Genomic DNA, 26,733 nt, shown 5'->3' with positions numbered 1-26,733 from the left:
CTGACAATATAAGTTGCTAAAACCTGTTAAGATCTTTAATTAACACATATATCAGTCTTTTTTTTTATATTTCAAAAGATGATCTGTAGAGAACACCACCCTCCAAGTGTCTCTGCAGTAGCTGTCTTCAGTCTGCGTGCTACTACAGCTCACCAGCTCCAGGTGGCAGCTTTATATACTGAATCTTTTCAAGTAAATGTCAGCAAAGAAACCAATAAGCATATTTCAGGAAAATGTCAATTTATTCCTTTTAACTTAGAAATGACATATCTCGGAGGACCAATACTAAATGTGCTTTTGTTTAGACAAATTCCCCCGCGCGGCCTTCTCATTGAATACTGAATGAATTTCCAGGATGAATTAGCATGCAGGCGATGTGAAGTGCATTTTGCTGTTGTTTTTTTTTTTTGTTTAACTCCACAGGCGATGTGTTGTACTGTGGAAATAAAGGGGGAAAGGGATGATTGATTTATGGAAAGTCTCTCTGAGCTGATGACATTGGTCTTATTAATAGTGTTTCTGACAGAAACAATAACCAGTTCTTCATCTCTTAGAGAGCACAAAGTAATAAAGACCACAAGGCGGTGCCCACACGTAGGTAGATTTCATTACGTAAAAGGAGAGCTTTCACAATGTGCATTTGCATACTTTCTTTACATATGTCTTAATTCTCCTCAAAAAAAAAGAAGGAATAAATAGATGTGATCACAAATTACAGGAAGACTGACGTGTTTAAGTGCACGGCGCCCACAGTCCTGCACACATCTGCTCGTCAGCGAGCCTGTTGGAAACTGTCACATGCCTGGCAGGTTTTGCAACTTGGGCAGATGGCGCAGCACAATTAAGCCCACCGAATCTTTCAATCAATCTCCTGTATAGCATATGAAGAATCTGGACCTGAGGCGGCCATTTCTCTTAAAGCAGCCTCCTTTTTTCACTCCCGCGCTCTGCTAACCGTATCTGTGCCATGTCCACTCTGGACATTCTTCTCCCACACCCTTGTGGTACATTTTTTCTTTTCTTAAAAACTTATTCTGTCCTTTTCCTTACACACACACACACACACACACCTTTTGTCTATATTCTCTCCTGCTCTTGGCTTGTTTAACCACTGGCCCGAATGCAAGACTGTACCGTAGACAATGGCCAAGCGCAAGTGTTTCATTCACACCCAATTACTGTGAAAGGGATTTTTTTTTATTTTTTTTTTTGGCCAGAAATTCACAGAGGAGCACAGTGAGGGTGTCAGAGAGGAACAAGATATCCCTGGCGTTTCACGTTCCCTCCCCATGTTCCACACACAGGAGATGAAAAACGATCCGGTTGTATCCGACACCGGCGGAGGGCCATTAGCCAGAGCCGCTTAAATAAGGATAGCTCTAAACCGAGGTGCTAACAGAGACGGGAAACATCTGCTGCATGAGCTGGGCCCTCGCTGGCCCTGAGGATTCTGCCTTTGATCAGCGGCCCTCGCTACCACCTTCCTACAAGAGCTCAGATGAAACAGACTCTCGAACACAAAAGAGGAGAGACGAACATCCACGGTGGAAGGAACGCCGAGTGCAAACACAGAAGCACTCAGGGCTAAAACTCACACCATTGTACGCGCTCGGGTCTATTCAGAAAAATCTGCTGCATCACTGGAAAGCTGCTTCTGGGTAGAGAGGGAGAACAGAAACTTAGCCCGGGCACTTTTTCTCCCCCTGCATGAAAAAGATAAAATGAAATAAATTTTGACATGTCGTCATTTCCAGCGGAAGAAAGCCAAACACCTCACTCAAGCGTGGGCCAGACGCCACCTTTGGACTGCCAATCCCGCTGTTGTATTTCCCCCACCTGTGACGGGAAGATGATTCACTAGGCCTGCCAGACTGCATCTAGGGACTTGTGTGCACTGAGGTGTGCTCACTGCCAGCACAGACAGAAGGGTGGGGAAAAACACCATACCTTCTCCCATGCACTGTGACCTGCGAAAAGCAGTCGGTACAGTAATGTGGCCCTGCGAGCAGCTGTATCACTTTCTGTCTACTCCACGTGTAACAATTCACCAATTCGAAATCGAGGCATTGGGCCAAATGATTACGGGCGTGGGAGCCGGCTGCAGATCTGGGTCGTCTACACGGGGAGAATCAAATAAAATCACCGTCGACCCGGATGAACACACCAGCTGCAGCAGAAAAGCAATATGAGAATTACAGGTTAAATTGGATTTTTTTTTTCTGCTTTTTTTTCCTCCTAACCCTAACATGTACATGTGATTGTCGGATCTGTATTTCTAGCTGTGAAACCCACGCTCCACCTGGGCTGCATCCATCTCTAAATTCACAAACAGTGCTGAGGAGCTTTGTTTTGCCCACACACAGACATCGCCGTAACCAGGTGACGCAGACCTCACCAGGAATGTGAAGCAACAGCCTCTTCACATCTTCACAGATACATGTTCTTTCCCTTTCCCAGTCACTCTCTTAATATTAATCTTGATTTTAATACTATCTTCATTTTATTTTCACACCACCGATCCCCAGTTCTTGGGTGTGCCTGACTTTTGTTGGATAAGAATCTCTCCTCATCTTTTATTTATGTTACAGGCTGGTATTTGAAATAATAGATGCGTGGTCCAAACAGCTGATAAAGAAAATGCATTTCTGCACAGAAAGGGCTCCAGAGTCTTAGCAGAAGATTAGGCTCCAACCAATTTGTTTTTTGAGTGGGTCGGGGGGGGGGTGGGCTGGGGTGGGCGGGTTAAACTGAACAAGTGTAGCACACATGGGGGTGAATAAACGAGTGTAGTGCACACACTCAAGACCGAAGAAAAGGAGGCCCGTGAGAGCAGACGAGCTATTAAAGGCGGGACTGACTGTACAGAGAGCAACAGGAGTGCGTTAGATGGAAAGTAAGTAAGAAAAAGAAAAAATCTTCAATATGTGCAACGCAAAAGCAAAAACTTGCCAACTTGTCAATTAAAAGTGTTGCCAAGCAGTGGAGGTGTGTGTGGCATGTTGTCATCCTTCAACGGCTTTAAAAAAAACTGTAATACTGCAGTCGGTGACGTTCATAGCCACAAGTCTCTGAGAGCTGAATTTCACAGGTGGTTGTTCACAAAAGCTTTTAAGAAAGGCAAAAAAAAAACTGTACACCCAGACTTAAAACCAGGTGTCCACCTAATGAACAAATATCCATTAGGCATGAGCGGTATGGACTAAAAAAATGTATCACGATAATTTCTGGCATTTATCCCGATAACGATAAAAAAATACCAATTTACCTTTTTAACTATAAATCTAACAACACATTCAGTCTTTGGAGCCCCCAAAACACTGCTCTAAAAGAATACTTAATGCTACTAAACTACACCAATTAAATTGAATTAATAAAAAACAATTAAATTAGTACACGTGTACTGCAAAACTGCAATGACTCAAATGAAATAAGTTTGAAATGTAAGAACAGATTCAACATTTATTCAAACTGTATGGCTTAAACAGTGGGATAACAGTGCAAACAGCAAAAGGACATTTGTCCTTCAAGTTTTCTTAGCTTATGAAATCACAAAGTAGAAAAAAATACAACCAGATAAATAAAGAAACAGGACAAATAAATAAAAGTTCACTGAAAATAAACTCCTATCAGGATTGACCTCTTCTAATATAAATAAAATGTGCAAATTAATCTGTTTTTTTTTTGTAATAGTCAAACGTTATATCAAAATGTAACAACCATTTCCTTCTGTTTTTGCAGACTCACGCTCTCAGATCCGCCTTCCGCCATGTTTGTTACACAAAAACGTCATCAAGGGGAATTTATCGTTTTTACCGCGAGATGACAAATTCTTACTGTGGGGAATTTTTTTGACGGTATATCGTGAACGGTAAAATATCGCCCATTCCTAATATCCATATCTGAATATATCCGGATCCAGATCAACTTGATATATACATACGTACATACATATAAAACCACAGATCTCTTGGTAATTCAACAAACATTTGTTAAAATGCCAGTGATATTGAAAAAACAGTCATCATCCCTGCCTAAGAAATTCACGGCATCTGTAACTGCATCACAGCATACATGTATATCACCAGCCACCTATTGTAGAGTCTTGAAATGTTCAAGTTTCATCAAAGAAATTATTCCACCACTTGGGAGGGGGAGATCCTGCAGTGCAATTACTAAGGCTACAGGAGTTCAAAAGTCTTAATGCAATGCACAAGCTGCTCACGATTTCCAGGTGTTCATTATTCAAACGGTGAATGACATCGCGAGGGTCACGCCATGTTGTAATCCCTAATTAACTGGCCAGTACAGAGGTCGTGGTTGCCAGTGACCTCGACCAGCAAAGACGACCAGCTGATGTCCCAGCTGGTTTCCAACTCGTGTCGGTAGCCGCTCATTTCCCCCCTTTAATGTAATTGCTGTAGGTTGCATCACAGAACTGCAAAAACACTGGGATGTTCTGTGAAAGACAAACCAGAAGCCCACTTGAAGCTCGACGTGTTACCAAAACCGCTAAAAAACCTGTGGGCTGCAGCTGAAAATACCTAAAAGGACTCTGTTTATTTTGTGCGTGCCATTTGTCTGTCAGCCATGAGTAAAGATGAGGCAAATACAACAAATGAATAGCTCCAGATATCATAGTTAATCTCAGCTAAAGCTGCATACCTACAAGCGGCATGTCTCTACATCGTCCCCGAGATTAGTCACGCGTACAGTCGCAGTGTGCGTACGTACGGGGAAATAACCAGCACTCACGTCATACAAAAGAGCCGGCGGTGACTAAATGTCTATATTTGCTCACCAGAGACCAAGCCTGCTGTCCATGTTTCAACAAGAACCACTTTGCCGTCTGGGAGAAAAAAAGAATGTTTTTGGAAGGACATTAGAGAAAATGGAGGAATGAACCAGACAGACATGAGTAACCCAACACTTATCTACGAGCTTGTGTTTCACAAAGGCGGCGAATGAGCGAGTGCGAGGGAACTGTGGAAGGGTGGCCGTCGGTGAGCAGGAACATACCCGGGTCAGGATCTGCAGGACCGCTCAGTCGCGACTGAGCCCGGATGCTTTAAATCACCACACAACAGTTAACCATTGACTAGAGGAACTCCTAGCAGGGGGCTCAATGTCATTTGCGGTTATTCTATTCCAGAGACCATGAGCACAAAGCATAAAGCCATTATTAGGGGCTCCACCTGCGCTGGGCAGTGAATGCAACACTAATCAATGAAACAGAGCAGCATTGTGGTGTGCCTTATAGGCCAGGTGATAATATGTTGGGGGGGAGATTACCTCGTCTGCTGGTGCTCCCTTTCAGGTAGGTAGCTTGCATTTTAAAGTCAGGCATGTTGTTGCAATCATTAATGTGTGACGGTGAAGAAAGGCCACAAAAATCCAGAAGCTTTGAGGCTACTGTTACCTCAAGTAATTATTAACTTTATTAACTGTGACTGGAGCCTGGATAAAATATATAGGTGACAGGCCGTCACACCTGCACAAAAGAGTAGATTAGACTGGATTTTATATTAACGCCTTTATTTCTAAATCATCTGCAGGGATATATTCTTATTTATTTAAGATATTTTTGCACAATTCTTGTGACTTCAGTTACACATCCAGGTTTTTTCAGATTGTGTCACTTCAGTCTGTATTTTGTTAGTTATTGTTATTATTAACTCACATTATTTGTTAGTTATGTGAGGTATTTTTGACTGAAATCATTAAAAAAAGAAAAAAATTGTAATTACCATTGCAAGATCTGCTAGATTAAACATGTTTCAGCTGATTAAGAAAAAGGCAAATCAAATAGATTTTGATATTCAAATTGGCTGCATAAAGATCAGTAGGTCCCCCTACATGCACAAAGTTGCTTTTACAACTCCGTCCGAGCTTTACTTTTGTCTGGCCGCTTAGGCATCTGTATCTCAGTTACATTTAAAATGACAAGTTTTACATTTTACCAATACAACACAATCAACCATAAACAAACTTAGAGCCTATTCAACAAAAACATAAATAACATGCAGTGAACTAAAATCACATGAAAATATCATGACAAAGAAGTTATTTACTAGTAATTTGTCTTCAGGAAGTCTGGCAAGCTGTTAATTATCAACTGTGGTTGGAAGTTATACAAAAGGTTTCAGCGATAGTATTTTAGGTAAATACAATATTTCAGGTATGGGATTATGAAATGCCCTCAAAACTAAAGTTTAACTGTGCATACTGTACTTAAAACCCTTTTTACACTCATGCATCCCACACACCCCGGTTCAAACCTTGACAATATTCCTTGCAGCGATCAAGACTTTAAACCCTGTTCTCATGTCAGATCAACGCTTGGCATCATCTGACGAGTGTAAAACGCAGCCAAAGTCAGCACAGCTCCGATGAAGAACTTCACAATAAGCCACAAGTGACAGAAGTGAATTCAGTTTGTCAAGTACCACAATTCCACCCCGGTGTGAGTTACGCAACCATCCGCGGCACCGCCAAACAAATCCCATTGACTTCATTCCCATTTAATTATTCTTCTTGAAAATCCTTTGCTCTCACTTTTCTCTGAACTTCAGCAAGAAAGGAAATCACTTCACCCACTAAAATCTCTAGCTCTTCGAGGAGTGCGTTCCTCCCCGCTTGTACGCTTTCCTTCGCCAGAACCCACCTTCTTCCCTAATTTCATTTCAAACTGAGAAGATGTGGTTCGCCGCGCAACAGGGGTTCAGCGAGGTAAAATAATTACCTTAATACTAGGTCACCAAGGAGGTTTACTCATTTCGGAGGAAACGCTGCTTGTTGAGATAAGATATGTCGACACGGTGGGGGAAAGGAAGTAAAGTGGAAGGAGAATCGGGCATTGTACAGTTTCCATCAGCAAGCAAAACACTCCATATTTCTCTGAAAGACAAAGTGTTAAGTTAGGCTACTCTGCACACTGTCAATAGCGACGTTTATCATTGAGCCAGCCACAGTCTATATATTGATTAAACCATCCATCACTTAAATTCTACAAGACATTATTTCTAATTAAAAAGTAAGTCATAAATTTTGGACTTTATTGCCGGACTGGGGCTGTAAATAAAATTCAAGGGAGGGAAGAAACAGATTGCAGCCCCTATCCGCGGTTTAGAGCCACCGTAAAAAAAAAAAAAAAAAAAAAGGGGACAGACGACCGTGATGGCACCTTCGGGATCCTCAAACGTCGCCTGCGGGGGCTGACAGGAGGGAGGTGCCCGGCTCCGTCCCAGATAAACAGATGCAAATCAATAATTTCTCTGCTTGTGTTTTTAGAAGACAGGTGCTTCCTCTCCAAAGGAGTGAGAAGCTGGCTATATGCGCGTGGAGAACAAATATGCTAATTAAATTTTCATGAACCACATAGGCATATTTAAAAAGGGGACAGGATTGGGTGTACTTGAGAATGATGTATAATCATAAGCAGTACTGGAGTTGAGGGGGGATGAGGGGGGATGGCATCCCCCCTGAAATAAAAACGGTCAAAATCATCCCCCCTGTAAAACTACCATCCCCCCTTTCCATCCCTTATGTTATTTCATCAACGAATTTGGTATTACTGCTATTTCAACATTTAGAGTCATCACCAGAAAAATGTGACAATTTTCACCTGTTTCAGGTAAATTTTCACTTGAAATAAGTAGGAAAATCTGCCAGTGGGACAAGATTTATCTTCTTATTACAAGCAAGAAAATCTTGTTCCACTGGCAGATTTTTCTACTTATTTCAAGTGAAAATCTACTTGAAACAGGTGAAAATTGTTGTTTTTTCCAGTGTTGAGTCTTGTTTTAAGTGTAATGAGATTTTTTTACTAAAATGAGACATTTTAACTAGAAATAAGACAAATATTCTTGTTAATATTGTGAGTTTTTGCAGTGATCCATTTTACTTATCCTGTGAAGGACAGAGTCATATTGATAAGTTCAGAAAAGTGTTTTTTATTGTTGTGTTTTGATGTATTTGATGTAAGCCCAGTGGATATTTAAAGCTTACAGAAGGCTGCATTTAACTGCTGCTATGTCATTCCTGCAGTATTTCTGCAGCTGTTTTGGTCACTGCTATTATTTGTAATATATTATATTATTTGTAATCAGCACAAATTATCTGTCCCCATATGATAAAATCCACTATCCCCCCTGATTTATTTTTTACAACTCGAGTACTGATCATAAGAGGTCATGAAAATGTATGAAACGCTCCATCACATCGCCGAGTTGGACGGTCTGGGAGTGGGAGCAACAAGCTCCCGTCCTACCGCGTCTCTATTTTCCTCAGCTAAACAACAATTTTGCTGCCAATTATGTGGCTGAAGGGCATTACTTAATGATCTCTGTTGACAAAGAGGCCTTTAACACACCTACACTGCAGTCGAAGCCCCGATGCCGGCGGGGAAATGCAAACTGGGCGAAGAAAAAAAAAAAGAAGAAAAACTAAGGACACTTCACGTTTGACAACTTCTGATTATTTCAGCATGCCTGCCAGTTGTCAGAAGGTGAACTCTCCTGACAGCCAGCTGAGAGTGTTGGTTATTTTATGATGGACACAGAAGGATGTCTGATTTCACAGGTACTAGCCAAAGGGAGGGAGGAAATTGGGTGAATTGGGAGAACAGAATGAAGAAAAGGCTTGTCATGTGCTTCTCAGCCTTCACTGCCTACAAAAGCAGAGTGAGCAATCATTATTCATTTGTCTCGTTTCCTCTTTTGTCGATTTCTTTCCCTACACCTGGTAAGGGAGAGAGGGAGAGGTAGAAAGAGAGAGGGAGGGGATAGCTCTGAGCACATAAGCTCTCTCTAACTGTGGCCTGATAATGATGGAAAGATTGGGGAATCATATTTGGTTAACTGATAACCAGGCACAATCCTTCCCAAAGTGCCAGAAGTGGCATCGGTCTCGGTAAAAGACAAAACGCGAGGATCACCCTTGAGGGGAAAGGCGAGAACTAATGAGTGAGCTAAAAAGGACAAGATGGAATGATCCTCTATAAAAAGACCACAAGTAATCTCTTCCTCTCCTCCTTCTCCTCTCCCCTTAATGTCCTAAGAGATCTTGGCTCCTCCGTAAAGCCTGCTGCTTCCGCACATCAAACAGAGCTGATTAGACCTGCACACCTTGCTGGAGCTGAGCCTTTTGGACAGAGTGCAAAAAAAGTTCAAGGGATATGCATATGACAAAAACCAAAGAGGAGAGAAAGTCCTCCAGTTAAGACGTCGACATCTCCTTGACGATTGAGCTCCTTTTTCTTTAAGATGGGAAAACACTCACATTAGGATCCACTTACTCCCCATCACATTTCTTTTGAAGTTCAAGGAATATCTGGGTCTTTTGTCGCTTTGGATTTTTCTGTCACATCAACTGATTAAAAAAAGAAAAAGAAGAAAAAAAAGAAAAGAAATGCAGAGACGTGAGCGGTGCTTTTTGTGATATTAACCATCAACACATCCTCCAGGTCTCAGCGAGTAAAGGGGGGCAACAGATGGGCGCACTGGGAAAAGAAAGAGAGGAGGGGTTGACAGAGGGAAAACCACTGAGGCGCACTGTGAGTTTCTGTCAAGGGTGTTGTTTTATTAAGACACAGAAACTGTCAGGACAGCAGCGAGGCACATGACAAGACACTTACACCAACATCCCAGTAACCCCTTTCCCTACAGAAATAGCTCCATCCAAATTTACGGGTGTCTCTGTCGAGGGATGTTAAAGGGACTTTCTTCTCCCAATTAAGACAAGTTCAAATTCAGCTGCACAGCTTTTCTTCGGAGGTGCTTGTGAGCGGTAATAAGGTGTTTTTGTGTGTAAAGCACATACTATATATATATGTATATATTGGGAGAGAAAGGGGGCACGGGGGTACAAGTCATTTTAAAAGTAGACATCCAAATTATTTTCTTCTTTGATACAAAGAATTCTGGTTGCTCTGGATTTGATTTTTCATTTCTGGCTGTACAAGAGATGCAGGAAATGATGCAGTACCTAAAGATGAAGGGAAAATACCACAGGTATACAACCAGTCAGAGAAACAAAGTAGCTGATCAGAGGTGGGTAGTAACGAGTTACATTTACTCCATTACATTTTTTTGAGTAAGTTATGGGAAATTTTGTACTTTTAGGAGTAGTTTTGAATCACTATACTTTTTAGTTCTACTTGAGTAGATTTGTGAAGAAGAAACTGTTCCTCTTACTCCACTTAAGGCTACGTTGAGCTTGTTACTTTTCTTTATCCCTTTTATCCGCGTACGTGTCAATCTCATGACATCACTGGGTGATTCTTTGTGAAAAATGTTTGTTTTTGCATGTCTTGTCACATTTACACAGACTCAAACACACACACAGAGTTTCTATGAGTTCATGGGCTTGTTCTAGTTCTGCCTGGTTGAAAAAGAAAAGTACAAAGGCTTGAAATTTTGTGCTACTTGTGCTTAATTTATTTATTTATTCTGTTATTATTTTATTTATTTTATTATTTATTAAAGTACTTGAATTTACTCTAAGATTATATTAATTTCAGCAATTTTTATTAATTTTAATTAATTTTATTATTTTATTGATTTAATTTGCCTGAAGATGATTATTTTGTACTTTTGTTTGTTTGAATGGTTGTGTTAAAAAAATAAATCAGACGTTACTCAACAGTTACTCAGTACTTGAGTAGTTTTTTCACCAAGTACTTTTTTACTTTTACTCAAGTAATTATTTGGATGACTACTTTTTACTTCTACTTGAGTCATATTATTCTGAAGTAACAGTACTTTTACTTGAGTACAATTTTTGGCTACTCTACCCAGCTCTGTAGGTGATGCAGGCTGAGTGACATCAACAAAATGCATCAAAAATGCGAGCGAATTACCGTCGTCAGTTTGGTGCCAAAAACTTGCTGATTTAAGTTATTTGTAATTCTGCAGTCACCTGGGTTGTTCTGAACGTTCTGGCCCTCGAATGCTCCAGCATGAGTCATGCCACAAAGCTCGCCCCCCTTCGCTGAATTCTGATTGGTCCGATACGTTCTGTACCAGAAGAACCAGCCATGAATGAAATCAATGCATTTTTCATACTTGGCGTAAAAACAGCGCATCAGCACTTTGGAAAATATGTTTACTCAGTGTTTCTCCAAGTGGCAGTAGAAGAATATTAACTACTGACCTTAAAGAAGACGGACAAAACCAAAGGCAAGAACATTAAAGGCAATACAACACAGGCTCACGACGTGTTGGCTCTAAAACATCTGACTCTAAGAGACAACTGTCCAAAATTGTCAATTAGTTTCATGAAGCATTAAGCTATTGTCATTCCACAAGTCTTTATATCGGTGGCTATATTCATTTCTTCTCATCAGTATGCTGGTGGTCCTCCTATAAAATACTCTTATAGAGGCAGGTCTAAATGAGATATCTAACCTGGCGGGATTGCTGGCATGATGGACAGGCCTGGCAGCTATGCAAATGACTGACAAGCTGTGTGAGGAAGACAGATCAGGAGCTGCATTCACCAAGGAAGTCCAGTCCAAGGCACTGCTGGGATGCAACAGCGATATTTTGTCCTCATTAGATGGTGGTAAGGAAGACTAGTTGTTGATTCCCTGCAGGTTTCTCCTTGACTAAACTGGCAAAATTGAATATAATGGTTTCCATGTTCATCCTACATACATACATACACTCACACTGTTATGCAATTCATAGTCCAACAAATACATTCGAATAATCAAATAATCGATAGATTAATCAACGTTAAAAATAGTCATTCACTACAGCCCTGACACGTGGAGTTTATAAATGAAGGTAAATTAGGTAAATTTGACCCTTTGTTTGAAGTCCTTGTTCTAAGCTAACACAGCTGTGTGAGCTACTCACTTCCTGTAATTACTCAAATTTAATGAGACATGAGTGGTCTCAGTCTTCTCTTTTCCCTCTGTGATAAACGAAAAAACAACTTGTGTAAAACCACACATGACTGGTATTATTCTTCTCCTGGATAATTAAAAAAAAAAAAGGAGCAAATTAGCTTGTTTGCTAAAATGAAAGGTGCCCTATTCCTTTAACCTCTCAGATTTTAAATTAACTTGTACTGAATTATTGATTTGTGCAGCTGAAACCCATCTCGGCTCGGATATCTTAATATTCCTCGGTGACTCAATTTGCAAATGCACAGATGCCTACAGAAGTTACACATCCCACTGTTTTCCATAATAACATAGCTGAAGAGAGGACCAATAAATGACCTGCTGGTGTATGAATGCACAATACCTCGCTAAACGCCACGTGAAGCACAAACGCCTGCTTGTTGTGTTCAGCGTGGCAGCTGACAAATCCTGCACATTTTCTAAAAGACATAAAAATACTGTGAATGATGAAAGGGAATGTATTCTGAAAGGAAAAAAGGGGGCTGGATTGGCCCACTCTTCCCCCTAAAACCGACTGCTAGGAAGAGGCGTAAAGACATCGCTGATGTTGGATTTTCACCACGCACATTGTGAACAAAGAGTACATTTAAGAAAAAAAGTCTCCTTAAACTGTGCAGCTGCTTAAAGTCCAAACAACAACAGAAGCTCACTTTATCTGAAGTGTCTGAAACTACCTTCATTTCACCTAAAGCAGAAAGAACCTTCGACAAAAGCCTCAAACAACGCCGCTCTTTAATGATTCCAAGAAAAAAAAGAAAACTAATATGTGAATTTGCTTGAGGATAAAATCAATAAGACGACTATCTGGCAAATGTAGCACATAAGTGGGTGGATTAAGTGATGCAGCCACAGGAGTGTTCAACTTCTTGCCTATTGGGATAAAACAACCACAAACACGTCTAAGTAAATACATTTTCCGCAGCTTATTACAGTCAAGAGAACAGCCTCCTGCAAATAGGGTCAACTGATGTTTCATTATCGGCCGTAAACTACATAAAGCGATGTGTATAGGTTGAAACGATCTGTTCTTTTAAAAGAGTTGTGATGTTTTGCCCGGCATCCTGGAGCCGGGCTGCTTGCTGGGGCTAACCCTAGTTGCCCGAGTAACAGGACAAAAACAACAAAAGACGTGCAAAGTCAACTACCTCTGGACAAAATTCAAATTCGGGGACACTGCTGACATCGGCCAAAAGGGAGTCCTCTCCCTTTCCATTCAAATGACCTGTTTTGCATTATTTTGAGAAGTCCGGGCAGGGTGGCACTGAGAAAACAAACGGAAGCCTTTAAAGATAACAGAACCAAAACCTGGTGGGGCTAATGTCATCACAGGCCATTATGGTCAAACTAACTTGAATGGCTGGTGCTATGGGAAACCATGATGGGTATGCAAAGCATTGCTCCTGTTTACTGAGCTCCACTCTCTCCAAAACGGCTGAAGTAAAGCTTTCTAGTTGAAAACGTTTGAGCATGAATTCCTATGAATATTACCCCAACTTTTGTGCCTTTCCTTCCACTAGAGTTACGAGTTATAATGTGCTCGTCTGTCAAGTATGATCTTTGCACGCTTTAGCCAAAAAGGGATCCTCGAAGGTAATTAGACTTAATCAAAAGTGGCCACAATTTACACAAAAGGAAAGTACATCAGATGAAGCTCATAATTCTCCATCACAGTGGATCAGGACATTCATCTTCTGAGCAGTCCTTGGCTTTAGATTCATTTCACATCTTTGTGCTCTAATACACTACCTGATTGTCTGAGTAGCACCAGTGCACGGTCACACAGCATGACATCTAAAGGAAAGCAGCGGGTTGCCAGACGAGTCGCTGAAATGTGTTTCTACACAGAATCAAGGCCATTATGTCTGTACCAGATTTTTGCCTGAGATCTAATAAAGCACCCGCCTGAATACAAGCAGCACTGCTAACTCCTGTCTGCTGCCCTCAATATCATTCAAATGACAGCGCAATTCTGCTCTCACCTCTGAAACTAATGCATCCAATACTCCTATGTCAGCAGCATTCCCTGTCCTCTGTTTTGGGGTTAGATGTGCTCGCAAACCAACGAAGTGCACAAATGGGATTATGCTGAAATGTGTGATTGAGCTCAAATGTTCTCCCCGATCATTCTCACCCCAAAAAGTGGCCTCTTGGAAGTTCTCCTAGATGAGAGCCTGTAGGCTTGTCTTAAAAGGTGACACAATGGATATAAAGCCAAAAACATTATATGGGAGAAAAAAAAAAAAAAAGAACAGGCTTAGAAAGTAATTTAAACAGTACAAGAGAAAAACAAATGAATGAAGTTGAATCAAATATAGGGAGAACAATGTCAAAGGGAGCAAGGCCCTCCGTCGCCATCGTTGTGAAAAGTCTTTGCTCTTAAGAGGAACAACTAATGGAGCTTTTACACTAGTACCTACTCAGCACGACTCGACTCGCCACGCCCCAGTTTTGCGCTTTTCCACTAGAGGTCGAGGCGGGTGGAGGCGTGCCGAGTTGATACTTTTTCTGTAACTATTCTGCCGAGGTTCTAAGCGTGCTGAGTTGGCCTGCATCTGATGTCATCACACTACAGGCCACCGATTGGTCGGGGGGTTGGAGTCAGACGTTTGAATCAGGAGGAGGAAATCAGCAAAACAGCGACTCGCAGCTTCTTCATTTTATTCAACCAGCAATGGCAGTGCAAACGTCTGTTTGGTGATCCAACTCTGAGGGTCAGATGTTCATAAACCTGGTGGCTGAGGAGAGAATTAAAAAAGGATCTAGACGGGCGATAAGGAACGACCAGATCTACCAGGCGCTCTGTCACTTCTCAGCTGCCTTTTCAGCAGCGCAGAGACAAACAAAATTTAAAAAAGCGTAGCCGCTTGAAGCTTCTCTCAATTTCATCTTCGTCTTCTCCGTTTAGATCACACAATCAAATACGTCACAGCAGCTTCGCTCCAATCCCGCCTACTTCTCATCTGGGTATTGAAAATAAACGAGGGCAAGGCGAGTGGAGGCGAGACGAGGCGTGACGAGTTGAGTCGCGCTGAGTAGGTACTAGTATAAAAGCGCCATAAGATAGTTGCAGATCTGCTGATTAACACGTTTTTACTGGAAAACCAACAAGAGTCATTCACAAATGTTAATTCACAACATTCTGGATGTCTTTTGCGGACACTGTTCTCTAATTCGTCAGCATCCGTTAGGATTGCACCCTGGAAAGTCTAATCCAGATGGACGAGAATAACTCTTTTTATCGAAGACGAAAGGAATTGGTATGGATGGTCTGGTTGCATCGACGACAGAGCCTCAGTAAAGTTTGTTTGTGTGTGGGTTTGTGCATTTTAGTCAAGGATGGGGAGGGGGGGGTTACATCAGCACCAAACCTATCATCCACAGCACCCACCAGTAAACCTCGGAGGGCAAACAATCTCCCTAATTGAATTGAATCCAGCCTCACCACAGGAGGCACCGAGGCTGGTGGCTCCGTTCGGTGTGGAGAGACCTTCTGCCGGAGGAGGTGGCAGGAGTGCAGGGAGGTGTGTGTGAGATAGAAAGAGAGAGAGAGAGAGACAAGGGAAAGGCGAGGGGAAGGCTGGCATGACAAGTGATCAAGGAAAGAGAGAAACTAAAGCTAGGAGAAGCTACAGAAAACAACAATGACACACAGGAAGAGGAGACACCAGGTCTCCGGTGGTTAAGATTGGTGGGTGCTGTGGAGGCGGGGAGGTGCGGGGACTGTCAAACTCCAGGCGTGGAGAAATGGAAGCCAGCCGCGCCTTTGCATGCTCACACCAAATACATAATTTGCATCAAGGAATGAAATCCGAACACGCTCGCCGGATGCATCTGACTAGCAAGCAAGGAAAGGAAAAAAAGAAAAACCTCCTGGTTGCTGGCAGCAGAAATTAACGGCTTACAAGAGGTTTCCCGCAGATTTGCATATGAAGATGAGCACCTATCATGAATCATCTTCATAAACATCTTTCTGCACACGCCGAACAAGCCCAACTGGCTCACATGAATGCTCTTCATTAAGTGCGCTGCGTCGAGGGTGGCGACGGCGGCGGGGGCAAATCTTGTACACTTAATCTGGGATCTATTGCGCATTCATAACTTCCAATGAGACATTTTCAGGTCTGTTTATCAAGTCTTTGAAAGAAAGTGCACAATACCTCTGGCGTCAGAAGGAGTGCAGTTCTCTAGTGTTGCAGTTTACAATCCCTGCGTGTCACATTCCGGATAATACCCGCATGTTGCGTCCTGGAAGGAAACGGAGACGAGGAACAGGTTAGGAAACTATCAATAAATATGGCAACGCTTATTCTTTCAAAATAGGTGACAGTAGACATAAATTCAAAGCAGGAACAGCAGGAAGAACATCACTAAGACACCACCAATAGGCCTGTGCAGATCTGCAGGATGCTGATTTATCTAAAAACCACATGTTCATTACCTTTCATAATTAGTCCCATCTCATCATCACATCTCAGACAACCTTTTTATTTTTTGTTTTTTTCTGAGTCGACGTTGCATCTTCATGAATGTTTCAGCTGTTTTCTGGTTCCTGCGCTGGTGCCGGAGCCGAACTGATGCTGCATGAAGTGCTATTCAGGTCACATCAGCTTTTAATGGCTGATTTATTAGGGCCCAACAGGAGCCTGGTGATGGGCTGCAGGACAAAGAGCCTGTTTTAAACCGCATTAACACTCCGTAGTAAATATCCCATACAACATTAGCATTTTGATGAGTGCCTCCCCCAGTCACCTTTCGAGCTGTCTTGTTTCCCCCTCCGTTCATTTCTCGCTCTCCCTTCCTGCCTCTTAGCCTGTGTATCCATTCATCTTTCCAACATGTCGCCTATCTCTCGTTCGGCCTTCGCGTCACTCCGCTCGTTGGATTCTTCACTCGTTTAATATCCGCCTCTGCCGGGCTCACATCCACGTGCACGGGCGAAATGGTTACGTTTAATTACAGCTGAATTAATGAAGCAAACGAATGTAAACTCACACTGAAAAGATTATTTCCCACTTTTATTGATTAAAATAAAACATCCCTCTATTATTATAAAGCCAACTGCCTTTACATAACTTATAATCAAATCTTGCATGCAATCAAAAAACTGATGAGCACCAAAGCTTCTGTAAATTGAGGTGTCTAAAACAGGTTATGGTGTTGAATAATAAGCTTAGATTAGAACAGATTCGCTGCTGGTGTGTTTATTATGCTGATGAGGAGACTTATTGACTCAGACTGAATTAAAAAGACTTTTTTTATTTCCAAATCAAATCTCTTTGAATGTCTGCCATATGTCAGAATTATTTTAAAAAAAAATCAGAGGATAATTAAAGAAGTGCCAGCCGCTTGTACACCAGGATTAAAACGCTGTCACTGGGAAAAGTTGATCAACTCTTCCGCGTAAGGAAAAACTGAAGAAAAAAAAATCAAATCTCAATCAATTATAGTGCCAAATTTCTAAATGGACACAATGGCCAACGGCTCCTGGTGCCAGGACTGTGCTTCGTCAAATCTGTTCTTCATTATGTTTGATCAAATTTAAGACTTTGGCAGTGAATGCAGATGCTACAGGTCAATTCTTCTGAACAGCAGAAACTACTTTGGTCGACAAAGCATCTGCCGGTTATTTAGCCGGCCGGCAATTGTTTGGATAAGACCATACGAGCACCATAATGCAACAATTCAGAGCACAAATTGTCGCATACACACACACAAAAAAGGAGGAATTTCAGCTCATAGACAACAGGAAATAAAAATCATATTCCGGAGAGTAACTGGGCGTAGTAGGCTTTTATCGTGTGTTTTCACAGTTTACTGCATTTATAGCAACAGGGCAAACCTTCCTCACATTTACCTGCTGCTACTCTCTCTGCTCATCCTTCCCGAGCAGAGAGAGAATCCGAGGCCAACTTTCGGCCCCGTCATCATCGTTGGTGTTGATGCACTGGCAGCCATTGGGAAGGGAAGCTTCCATAATGTCTTTAAAGAGTTCTGTACCAGAGAAACCGGGCACCCAGCAAAACCCCATATAATTAACACTAGCATCCAGAAGAACGGAAGTGGAGGGCCAAAATGACGCTAATTGAAAATGCTGTTTATTTAAGCAGCACAAAAGAGTTTTGATCCATCCATTTAATTTCATTTAAAGGGGACCTATTATGAAAAACAACTTTTTTCTTGCTTTAACATATATAAAATGGTCTCCCCTCAGCCTGCCAACTCAGAGAAGGAGGAAAGCAACCAAATTCTGCAGTGTCTGTACAGCCGCCCGGATGAGCCATCCAGTGTCATGTGACTTCTACGAGCCGTTCAGATTCTGCTCCCGTCGTGACGTCACGACACGACAGGAGCAATGCGTGAAACCACGCCCACAACTAACTCCACCGACCGGAGCTTCGGCCACTTTTCCGTAGCGGTGTATCGCGTCATTCAGGCAGCCAATCAGCACAGAGCCTCATTATCATAGCCCCGCCCACTCAGAATCCTGCATAGATAATGAGGTTAGAAACTGGGATGATAAAGACATGGCTCAGAGGCTGAATTTCTAATTTATTGTAAAAATGTAAAAAAAAAACATCAAAAACTTGTTTTTAAGACAGTCAAAGCCTGTTTAAAATAGGTAATATATGCCATAATAGGCCCCCTTTAAAAGGGATATTTGATTATTTATAGAAAGCATCATGTAGCTCTCGCGGTCTCCTCTTCCTACTGTCACCAAACCCACCCAAGATTCATGACGTTTATAGTCCTATACACAGTAAAAGAAATATTAAAACTAAAAAAAAAAAAGGGCTGTCTCTTGAAACAACTGCATATCACTTTGCAGCGCTATGTCACACATCAACAACAGTGAACCTTGCTAAAAGAGCTGGAGTTGACATCAGAGATGATGAAGACTCTCAATAAAGCAGTGACGGAGGAGAGAATGAGAGTGAGCAGGAGAGCAACAGGACTAAATCTTGGGCAGTGTCCCAAAGTAGTCCAACATCCAGGCCTGTAAGGTGAACGTCTGAGCTAAGAAGTTCCTTTTCTTGCTGCTTTAATTGCATTAATGAAAAGTTTTCATTACAAAGAAGCCTCTACTTTTCTGTTAAACATTAACTGCTTCTACACCTCTAGCAGGGCCGCCTTTCACGCCTCACAATTTTAATCCTGATACTAAAACACATACAAAGAGAAACCTTCCTCTGTGACTCAATGACTGTGAACTCCTCAAGGACACATGAAAGAGGCTTGCCGAAGCCATCTCTGACACCAGACAGATATGTAGCGTGGTAAATATCTGGAGATGTTAGCAAACTCACATCTACAACCAATGAGAGCGCAAAGCACGAGCTGAGAGCTAACCGTTAGAAACCTGCAAAGCAATGCTGTGTGACATTTAAAGATTTTCTTTGTTCATGTCATGTGTTTTGTTGACTTGGTATGGTCAGTGGGTTAACGGGTCGTCATCAGTTCAAGTAGCAGGTCGCAATACCCAATGGTCATGGAGTCTGACAATATCTTCCAGATTCCTGATTAAAGACAGCAAGTCATGTAGTCTGAACTCCTCGTATGAATTGAAGTAACCTCCATGAATGCAGGTGAAACGTCTTCAAGAACCAAGAAAATGAAGTCCACTTCCCTTTGAGTCCAGCCTTTGAGGATTGCCATGACCTTGATGACTCCAGGAAGTCCTTCACATGGCTTCCCTCATTATTGACACTGATACAGTGCTTCTTATTATATATGTACATCAGTGCTCTGTATATGCAACACTTTATTTCTACAGTTACACACTCAGTACATTTACATGCAACAGAAAGTTGAATTGTTGCCTTAATCCGAGCGATATCAAATTTTTAAAAGCCATGTATACTAGGGGTGGGTTAAAAATATCGATATATCGATATTTTATCGATATGCATGTGTAGGAACGATTATCGATACATAAATCCAAGTATCGATTTAAATCTTTTTTTTTTTTTTTTTTTCTTTTTTTTTTTAATCCCGATTTTTCCCCCCATTTTATCACCCAGTGCTCCTACCTAAGTCAGTCCTGGGCATTGCTCCATCTACCAACCCCGGGAGGCCCTGCACTGAGCTCAAGTCTCCTCCTTACTTGAGGAGTGAGCAGGCAGCTTCTTTTCACCAGGCAGGGTGGGGTTTCTCTGGCCGGACGTAGCGCGTGGAAGGATCACGTTATTCCCTTATTGTAACCAGAATATCGATATCGAATCGTATCGGAAATCATATCGTCTTGGGACCTAGTGTATCGGAATCGTATCGTATCGGGAGGTCAGTGATGATACCCAGCTCTAATGTATACACCTTAGTCAGGCTGTAGTCGAATCAAACTGAAGCTCTTGAGATCGAGCTATTAGTGCCAGATAATGCGGTCCTAATTCAAGTTATTCCAACCAAAGCTTAGCTGAGCTACTGACTGCCCCGGGACTCCCCCTTCCGGAAATGACGACACCATGAAAGCCTGAATATCAACAGAGTAGGAGAAGAAGACGACGAACAACAAAGAAGGAACCGGAAGAACGCCAACACAAAAGTGCATGTGGCGCCACCTAGCATCGCGGAGGCGAACGCACCTCACTCATTAATCGATTGTCTTCTCGTGCATGTATACTCGGATTTCTCGGAAACTACAGTTTAATCCTTAGCTAGATTGTTTCCAGTAACTTGATTTAGATGTGCATGTACCACATGTAGCACTGACTGGTGTCCAGGGCAATATGGGGTAAAGAGTCATCCCCAAAGACGTTTCAACACATGGGCTTGCTGAGAACCTCACCACAGAACCGTAGACTTTGGTATGACCGCTCCATGTCATGAGTCATTGCCATCTCCAGAGGCATAAACATGGAGGAAAGCATCGTCTCCAAGCCGACACTGACAGTGAGAAAGCGGTGTGTCCAACATTGGTCGCATCGCCCGATTGTTAAATGAACGAGTGGACTGTAAACACTATAACTTGCTGGGACTGATGTAAACTGATCCCCAATATTTTGTACCGCCAGTCTGCTGTTCTTTCATTTGAAGCACAAAAAAATTACCTTATTTGCACATCTCTTCAGACTGACATTTTAGAGTTATGTATTAAAATATCCCTGGAAAGGCCATTCCAAATTATGGGAAGATAAAGGTATGCGTGTTAAGTACAGGCCTGCTGAGATTCCATTATGAGACAAAACTGAGTGTGGGATTAATTTTACATCACGTTATTAACTTTTCACAGGCTGCTTAGGATATCCAACCGTTTAAAGCTGATGGCAACGTGAAAGAATTTTGCCGGGCTGCAGAGCGAGTTACCCAGGATCACCGGGCGGCTCTCTGGTCAGAGAGAATGACTGTCCACTGCTGAGATACACGAGCGTAAGAAAAGATAGTGTGGCAACTGGATGGCAGTAACACAGAAAAGATTGGTCCTTTTCTTTGTCACATTAACCACTCTACTCAGTTTTTCAGTTCTCTTGTTGAAAGGAGCACATTCTAAATTACAAAGTGATGAAACACAGCTTGACAATCCAGTTTTTACTGCCATGAAGTTACACACAAATTTGATTTCACACTCCCAATGTGATTTATTGTAGTACATTGTGGTGGATATCACCGACTGTGTGAGTAGTGTTGTAAAGGACCATATTTCTGATAATTCTGACCATTTCTCAATGTTATACCCAACTGTAATGTTGGATGCATCATGGTTTTTCTCTTGTATTGGGGTTTCGTCATGCTTTTTTGAGAAGGGATAATATTATGATTTCTTTTTATTACCTCAAGCTGACAATGTCCTGAGGTCATAATGAGACGTTTATGTCATGCCTTTGTCAAAATAACAAAAGGGATGTAGTACAAAAGCTTCCTTTTTTAGGATGTCTATGGACAGGTTTCCATTAACAGGGTCAAAGGTTAAACCTTAAGCTCTAACAGAGCCAGTACCCTTTTAACTGTGGCGTCTCCACCTGATAGGATCTACAGACTTGGAAAACTATTTCTCCATACCACCTGGCGGCAATACTGCGCCACTCGGGATACTTGTTAAAAGCTAATGAATAAGAGAAGAAAAAGATGACAAACTAAAACGATTACCGGTGAAGGGAGCTGAGATGGTTGATATGTTTCTGGTTCCTGTTTGCATACAGTCAAGGTGGTGGCAAAGAAAGATAAGGGACAACTGGAAAAGTTAAAGAAGGGCAAACTGATTTGGATCTGTGATGGCGCCGCACATACTTTCATTTTAGCAAAACTAAAGAAAGAAAAAGAAAAATGGACAGAATTAGGCTCATATTATTAAATTATAACACTAATGTTATCTACCAAAGCAATATTAATCCCATTATTTAGTCACCCAATAAGAGCTCCTGGAACAGAAGGTACAACAGTACCCACAGTGCAAGACCAATAAGATCCACTAAAGGCACCGAGGAACCTAATGACAGACACTGTGTAGCTGCTTTTTACATTAAAAGAAACAAAAATGGTATCAGCGGCAAAGATTAATTAGAATCCGGCAACTCCTAAGTTATTCATCATGTAGATGAAACTAAATCAAAAATGATCTCTAGGTCGGCAGATTGGCTGCACACACCATCTGCTTGTGTGCAATCTGTGCTGGCTTTGCAGCACAGACTGGTGCTCTGGTTACCTCTGCCTCAAGCTGTTTTACATTTTTAAAGTGGACAAAAAATCATGAGTAGTAGGGCGTAATCCAACCAAACTGAGGACTAACATGAGAGGACTAACAATGCCTTTCATGCCTCAAGATAGAGTCCCACGCCATAGTTTTGAAATAAACTTGAAATGCTAAAAACGCAGACTGCTGCTTATCGCCCTGCGTCTAAACAACCTGCTATCAGCAGACAATAGCCATGTGAGGAAGCAGCGGACGGCTGCCGCTGCTATATGACTGATCCAAGCTGACAGCCTTTGGTGTGTCTTTATAAACGCATTTACTGAAGCACAGCGCCGTGGCCCGCTGAAAGCTCATCAAAGAGTGGCTTATTTTATCAGCCAAGTGGAAAATGTGCTGAGAAAGAGAGGGAGAGGCAATAGTGAGGAAGTCAGCGAGAGTAACTAAGCTATTGTGGCCATCGCTGACCCAAACACCAGCATTACAGTGGTCGCGGCTGCTCACAACAAAGGCCCTAATCGGCGGAGCAGGGCTCGAAATTAAATGACCCTGCAGTTGTGACATTGTAACTGACAAGCTGGCGTGAGCAGGCTGGGGCCAAAGGCAACGGAGATACGGCTAATGAACAGAAAATGTATTGGAATGGTGGCATCTTTTACAAGCAGAGACAGCTCTGAGTGACCTACATTCTCGTCTGAAGCATGCAACACACACCGTTAAAACTTATTTCCCTTCTTGCAGCTATTTCATAGATTATAAAGACTTAAAAATGAGCTGCTCTCGGAGAAAGAAACAGCCAAAGCCTCGTAAAAATTTTGTTTACGCCTTCAGGTAAACTGCCCTTTGACTTAACATACCATAACTTACAGTAAAGTTAATAATGCACCTCTCACACTGTGAAGAAGAGTCTGCTTAGATTCTGAAATCTTTAAGTCATACAGACACTCTAAAGAGCCGGTAATTCATCGCTCTGCATCCGAGTGTGGCACACAAGGCCTGTGGTCATGAAGGGCGAGTTTAAGAAACGACACGGTCCTGCTCATTGGGAAGGGAGGGAAGGCTTGCCGACTGAAGTCAAGGGGGCAGCATTTACAATGCATGGGCAGCATCCCAACCCCCAGGGGTCACATTAAACTCAGGAAAGCTGATAGCAATTGACTGAGGCTGCTGGAAGATGAACTATCGTTATGTGTCTCTCTCATCCTTTAGTCTCAATAATTCTCTGCCTGTTGAGCCTCTTCAGTATCGTATTTCCTGCTGCTGCGGTTTCTTTGTCTCATCTTTTTGTCTCACATTATCAATAACTTCATAGCCATTTTTACCCCAAATTAATATCTTGATACCAACTAATGTACTCAACCAAAAAAAAAAAAAAAAATCTCACTCAGACTCTGTGCTGGCATACTAATGAGATGAAAAGATGAGGGTTGTACATCCTTGAACACGACAGAGCTCCCCCTGAAGACTTTCTTACACAATGGCCCTAATTGGCCTTAATTAGAAAGGGAAGAACCTTGGGATACGAGTCTTTAGGTTGGTCTCTGGTGTACGTATGAGTGTGACTGTGGTGGGGGGGGAATAGAGAAGACACGATGATGTACTCCTATAGCCTCCAGAAAAAGGCATTCAGCTAAAAAGGTACACAACATATTCATTTTTCGATTTTCATATGCGAGTGTATGCAAGCTCAGGTCTTTGAATATTTATGTTGTTCTAGTCCCCGGGCTCAAGATTGCTTTTCAAGCAAGAATGAGATATCTATTATCATCTGATCTCACCAAAAATCCAAGCTCAAAGTCGATTCATACAGGCATTTACGTCTGCCATGCCCTGCACTAAATGAATCAAATGTATCATCCAAATAAGCTTTCACATATTCGCGCAGCTGTCTGACTTAGGGAAATGGTAATAAGAATATCGTGCTTGTCTTTTTCTTTTTGAAATATATGCATCTCCCCACCACAACCACCAACCTTCAGTAAAACATAAAAGTCAATAGAAGGGAAAATTGCACGGGTGACACTAGTGGGACTTGACACCATAAGTCCTTCACCAGGGTGCACATTGTGTGCATGTACAAACAGCCATTTTGCATTTTTCTTTGATGATAAAGCCACATGAAGAGGCACTTTCTTTGAAGTGTCACCAGTGCAAGGCCACAGAGACGCTCAGAGACAGAGAGAGGATGCACTTGAGTGCTGCAGGACATCAAGGGGGACTGTGGTTGTCATCGGGTCATGAGCTCCATGCATTTGGTGTTTTCACAACACGTCATGTTAGATTAAATAAGTTTGACAGTGAAGCCATCCGAGTGTGAGGACAAAATCCAATTTGTTCTAAAGTAACAGATCAAGGAACTTAACTTTAAGGCTTGTCAGAAGTAACAAAGTTTCAAAGTTTTTGAATACAAAACTTCAAATTAATTAAACATTAAAATTATTGCTTTAAAATCCTTTTGACATTTCACCGGCAGGAGTCCCAATCACCCAAATCTGTGGGTGAAAGGGACTCCTGCCTCTGACACAGCGCCAACACCAAGGATCCCTCTCGCGTTGTTGCAAAGCACCACCTCAACACCTTTGCTAGCCGGCTCAATGTTCTCTGTACGGCCATCATGGCAGAAGTGTCGAAGAAACCAAACAGGACAAGGTCAGGGAAAGAGGAAAGGCACATCTTGGACTGGTTTTTCCTCTTCGGCGAAGACTATGCGGAAAAAACAGGATGCAAGACACAACACAGAACCCACCATCTTCTTCCCAGACTAGTAAGTGATGCCTCGTTTGCAGTAGCTAGCTTGCTTTCTGTCGTCACGTGCTTTTATTTTTTTTATGTGGCATTAAAAGTGTCCAATACGTAATTTTGCCCTAGCGTGTATTGTCAGTCATTAGCTAAGTGACTCAACTGCTATGTGTTCAACTAAAATGGGTGTTTTCTGTGGTGGTCTCTGTTGGCTATATCGTTCGAAGCAAAAGCGTCACTTTTTCGTCATAAATTTAGTCGACTAGCTGTTCTTTGTCGATTAGCATTGCAGCTGCAAATGCATGTATTTATTCTTCTTACTGTAGCTAGGTGTTTGCAACGACGTTGCTATGTTAAAGAAACTGTGACTTTACCACCAGTTCATGATCTGTTCTCTCTTCTTTGCGACTTTCTGTCAGGTCTTTAGTATTTTTTTACATTGCCAGTTTTAGTGGTTTTCATCAAGTGGAGGTTTAGTTTTCAACCTGGGCATCTGGAATGGTTTTTTTTAATTTTCTTTAGCAAACAGACAACTGCGAAAGATATCAGCACTTTCAGTGGTGGACATCACCTGCAGTAATCAGTTCCTCATATAGCAAACTTTATAATGACAAGTTAGCAAATAAATTCCTTCCCCATGCATTCAGTTTTTCATTACCGTACACGTTTTCCATCCGCTGCATTTCTGTTGGGTGCTCCACGGTTGATCCGGCATACATTAAAAAGTTATTTGCCTTCATGCTCCCCTCACGCTTGGACTTCTAGGCTACGCGGACCCGCCTTGTGTATTGCACGCTCTTTTACTACGTAGTACACTCAAACAACGGAGTTACAGCTTTGAATATTCGTTGTAATCTTCTGCCGAAGCTCCAGAGACCATAACATATTTGGGACAGTTCTGTTCATGACGGGAACCCAACCCCCTAGAATCTGAATCTTTAGCCAAACTGCATTAAAAATGTATAAATAATATATTTTTTAATGTATTTATTTATTTTTTAATATATATATATATATATATATATATATATATATATATATATATATATATATACATACATATACACTTTACACTATGTTGTGTATTTGCTTTGTTGTTATATTTCTTTAAAAAAAAAGTTGTTTGTGTATTTTATATTTGTAGGCATAAATAAAAAAAAAGTTTAACAGAAAAAATGTATATATGCAGACGGAAAAATAATCTGAAACCTACCACTTCCTGGAGCAATAATGGAGCATTAAGTTTTAATGCCTAATTTGTAGATTTCCTTCTTAGCAGGGTGTTTTGGCTGTTTTTTCCCCTGAACTGTTGTAATCAAATATTTGCCTTTTTTGAGAAAGGGAGAAAATCTATACCCTCCAACAGGCCTTCTCCGCCACAAAAATCTGCAACTGATTGAGCGCCTGGATCAAATTACCGGGAGTTTACTCCTGAATCCTACTCCCATGTGTGAGCCTGTGCACCGCA

The 26,733-nt window shown here is 41.7% G+C and overlaps 1 protein-coding gene across 15 annotated transcripts in view; it reads right to left on the bottom strand.

Annotated features, from left to right (window-relative positions):
• LOC133420771 (adhesion G protein-coupled receptor L3-like) overlaps window positions 1-26,733 on the bottom strand; it is a 303,952-nt gene that overhangs the window by 254,897 nt on the left and 22,322 nt on the right. For 14 of the 15 annotated variants that reach the window (XM_061710576.1, XM_061710579.1, XM_061710584.1 and 11 more), the window contains exon 2: window positions 16,063-16,150. The exons of the other annotated variant lie outside the window; for it this stretch is intronic. The gene's annotated coding sequence lies outside the window, so the exon portion shown is untranslated. The remainder of the gene's footprint in view (window positions 1-16,062; window positions 16,151-26,733) is intronic. 15 annotated transcript variants of the gene reach the window in all.

The sequence above is a fragment of the Cololabis saira genome, chromosome 20, assembly GCF_033807715.1.
Source record: "Cololabis saira isolate AMF1-May2022 chromosome 20, fColSai1.1, whole genome shotgun sequence".
In the NCBI taxonomy this organism is placed as follows: Eukaryota; Metazoa; Chordata; class Actinopteri; order Beloniformes; family Belonidae; genus Cololabis; species Cololabis saira.
Note: the sequence above shows the minus strand (reverse complement) of the source record. Positions and strands in the feature narration are given on the sequence as shown.